This window comes from Ipomoea nil, unplaced genomic scaffold (genome assembly GCF_001879475.1).
Source record: "Ipomoea nil cultivar Tokyo-kokei standard unplaced genomic scaffold, Asagao_1.1 scaffold1149, whole genome shotgun sequence".
In the NCBI taxonomy this organism is placed as follows: domain Eukaryota; kingdom Viridiplantae; phylum Streptophyta; class Magnoliopsida; order Solanales; family Convolvulaceae; genus Ipomoea; species Ipomoea nil.
In genome coordinates this window covers 2714286-2718762 of record NW_017617577.1, presented here as the reverse complement: position 1 = coordinate 2718762, position 4477 = coordinate 2714286, and positions in this window count along the sequence as shown.

Below are 4477 nucleotides of genomic sequence, written 5' to 3'. Positions count from 1 at the left end.
GTGCATCTGAGTTCTCCAGCTCAGATGTGGCATAGCACCCCAACACTTATGTTCAGTTTTGCTCTTTTTCGGGATTTAATGATAGTATTGTCTTTATTTCATAAGCATTCAAAGTTTTAAATTTTAGGGGTGTTACAAATTTAGTACTCCGTAATTTTAATTACCTGTTAAGAGAATGGAAGAACTTGATAATTTGTGATTTTGTATGATCGATCAAGAAAAATTTTTCAATTCTATCGAACTGCGTCTGTTATCTGTCTTAGTCTTTTTATGAGATTTGTGTAAATACGCAATAAGCAATGATTTCGGTAATCACCTCAAGCTAATATACTGTATACATAAATACATAATGCCTTGCGTAATGGCGGTAATGTGAAAAGAAAAGCATTAAGAGCCAAAGGAGGAAAAAGGGTTGCGTAATGGGCAATTGGGCATGGCAGTAATGCCTCATATATGCTACATATACATAATTTTTTTTTTAATATGGGACCCCCAAAAATTGGGGGCCCTGTTTCTATGTGCCTAATATGAAAAGTAACCTACTTAGCATGGGGCAATTGGCCGAAAAAGAGTACGTGATGAATATTTTTAGCAACCAATTTTTGGTTTTTGATAAGCAAGATAATTTGATTCTTAAAACCTATTTATCAAAGAATCGAATGTTTCTAGTTCATATTACTAAAGGTGAATATAAATGTTAGAGTGCAATTGTTGGTGATGACTCGTGGCTTTGGCATCTTCATTTTGGACACCTAAATTTCAAAAGTCTTGAACAATTTGTCAAACAAAATATGGTAAAGGGCTTACCTTGTGTTAGTCATCCCGAACAGCTGTGTGAAGCTTTCGTTCTTGGAAAAAGTCACCAGTTACCATTCTTGGGCGTTCCTTGGCATGCCAAATAACCCTTGGAGCTCATCCATATCGATGTATGTGAACATTCTATCACTTGGTGGTAACATGTATTTTCTTACATTTATTGATGACTTCACCAGAAAAACGCATGTTCACTTATTGAGAAGAAAAGTTGAAGTGTTTGACTACTTTAAGAAATTTAAAGCTACTGTTGAAAAACAAAGTGGTCATGTTCTTAAAAATCTACGAAATGATGGTGGTGGTGAATACACATCCAATGACTTTAAGAGTTATTGTGAACAACATGGGGTGTAACACAACTAGGGGTGTAAACGAGCCGAGCAGAGCTCAAGCTCGTTAACGGAAGCACTGCTCGAGGTCGAGTCAAGTTCGATCGAGCTCGTGAACTGATGCTCGAGCTCGAGCTCGGCTCGAGTAGCTCAGTTTCGAGCTCAAATTCGAGCTTGATCTTGAGCTCAAATTCGAGCTCGAGTTCAGGCTCGAATTCGGGCTTGAATTTGAGCTCGAGTTTGACCTCGAATTTGACTTGTTTGATTTAAAATTCAAACTACTTTGTTTTATCCATACATAAATAATACAAACTTCAAATCAAAGCACTAAAAATAAGTTCGCTACAAACTACAAGACACATGTCAACAACATTGTTTAAACTTCAAAGCACTCAAAATAAGTTCGCAAATTGCATCAAACTACAAGACATAAGTCAACAACAATGGTCATTGATTCCTTGTACATAGATATTTCTTCCGGGATAAGCAGTTCAAAACAAAAAATATTTGTTCAACTTGCAAAAAAATATTAATAACATTAGATAACAGAATAAAGTAATTAAAAATAGTTAGACAAGTATATTACTTAGTATTTAGTAACTTACTTTCATGAGTTGGATGTCGGAAGAAATATTTCTTGGAATGATTTCTCTTTCTGCAAAAAAAAAAAAAATAAAGTAAAATAAATAAGTATACAATTAAACAAATGTTTTAAATAAATAATGTATCATTAAGCATAAAAGTTAACTTACTTTATTTTTTGTAACTCCATGTATATGTCGAAGCCAATCATCCCCAGAAAGTAGCGTGTGCTGTTTCAGGCAACAATGATGCACGATATGAATCAATTACCCTTGTCCTAGCACTAAATGTTGCTTCCGAAGCCACAGTGCTAACAAGTATAGCTAAAATATATGCTGCCATTCTTGATAATATTGGATACTACACTATATGCATCTTCCACCAGTCTAAAGAACAAAAGTTGTCAGGAACCTCAGTAGTCTTAAAATGTTCTTTTTCTAGATAGTCTACTAATTTCGAGTTTTTAGGCCTTGAAGTTTCAACTTGTGCAAAAAATTCCTGAGTTTTTAGGCTCTGAAATTTTTAGGCCATCAACAAATTGCACTCACTCCAATATTTGAATTTCTTGAAGGAACAAATTTGAAGTAGGATACTCAGAACCTTAAATAAATTTGAACTCAGATAATCACAAATCACAAGTCATAACCTTAATTAATTTTTTTTTTAAAAAATTAAAAGAAACAAACCTGAAATAATGTGAGTAGCTGTCCAGAAAGCCTCTAAAATTGAGAAAACTTTGGCAACCTTGTCCCAATCATCTTCCAATGGACAACTTTCAAAGAATGGATCACGATCTTTTAGCATCTTAAAAGCTTCTTTGAACTTAAGTGCACAACTTAACATTTCAAAAGTTGAGTTCCATCTAGTTTTACAATCACGAATCAATTTTCTATCTTTCAATTGCAATTGTTGCACATTGTTAGCAAATTTTATACGCCTTGTTTTCGACCGGTTCACATATTCCACACTATCTCTAACATCACTAATGATGTTCTGAATCTCATCTAATCCATCTTGAACACACAAGTTCAAGATGTGTACACAACAGCGAACATGAAACAAACGTCACACACATACCAAACTTCTTGATCTTTGGAGTGTATCCTTCATGTACCTAATAGCAGAATCATTACTTAAAGCATTATCAACTGTAATTGTAAAAACTTTCTTTTCAATGCCACACTCTTTCATGTGTCCAAATATAGTATCAGAAAGCTGACGACTTCCCCTCGGTGGTGGAATGTTAATGAAGCTTAACACTCTCTTCTGCAACCTCTAAGATGAATCAATCTAGTGTCCAGTGACAACCATATACTCAATCTTCTAATTTTTTGATTTCCAACAATCTGTTGACAGACTTACTTTACTAACACTTTCAAGATTGTTCTTCAACTTCTTCTTTTCGATCTCATAAACCTTTAAGCAATCTGCTTTGCTTGTATTTCAACTAATTTTTTTCCACTCCGCCCATCCTTGTTTCATCATTAGGTTAAATCCTGCTTCCTCCAAAATAGTAAACAGATGTTCATGCATCATGATCCAATTAGAAGCATATTCCCTCATTCTTTCCATGTCAAATTTTCCAGGATGTAATGGAGGAATGGGAGATGAAACTCCATCACTAGGCATAAAATTTAACTTTGTTTGTTGATCAGTGACCTACAAAACCAATACCATTATTATTAAGAATGAATTGAAAAATTGAAATATATAAATTTATTTTCAAATTTAAGTAGTTACCCTCAAATTTATCTTTCCCTTAACGCATTTGGCTTGATGCCTCTTGTAGCTAGTTGTTGTGCCCGTTTTAGTTAATGCGAATTGATGATGATAATGATTACATTGTACCTTCTGCACTCCATCTACGTTGACCATATGAAAATCACTCCACACACCTAAAGTCTTTTTTCTCTTGTTTGTTTAAAACTCTTGTTCGTGTGTTTCTTCATTTTGTTGTGTGTCATGACCATCTGGATGTAATTCTACCCTTTCAACTCCTTTAGCTTGTTCTTGCAAGCGGCTCGGCTCATTTACACCCCTAAACACAACACCACATTTCCTTACACTCCACAACACAATGGAGTGGTCGAGAAGAGAAACAGAACCATACTAGGTTTGACAAGAAGCTTACTCAAAGCAAGAGGTATGCCAAATTATTTTTGGGCTAAAGATGTGACACCCCGTAAATTCGAAATCTATTTAAGGATTAATTAGATAATTAATCCTAGCTTAATTGGTAATTTATTCCTAAAATCCTGAAAATTCAATAGTCGGAGGACTAGAAATTGACTAGTCAATCCAAGTCAAGGAGTTGTACTCTATGCTTTATGAGTTGTTCCCCTGTCTCCTTACTCTTCCAACTTTAGTAAGGGCAAATAAGTCTTTTTACCTTATGTTTTTTCCCCAAGCTAACCTAGCATCATCCTTCATTTCATTTCCCTAACCACAATAGCTCCACCTTCTCTCTAGAAAATTGTTAGCTTCTTCTTCAAGCCAAGTTTTGGGCAATCCTAGATTCTTCAAGTTGATCTCCAAGATTCATACTTTCTTAAACTTGAGCATAGGGGAGGGTAAGATCCTTGATCTCTTGGTGTTTTTAGTACCTTTTTAGGTGTCTTTTTCTAAAGATAGAATCTTTGTTGTCTTTTGGTGTGTTCTTGAAGTTGAAGTTGAAGGAGAGCTTTAGGAGAAGCTTTTAAGGGTGTGAAGAGTGAAGGTTTAGGCTACAAGAGGTAACCCATGCTTTACAAAAT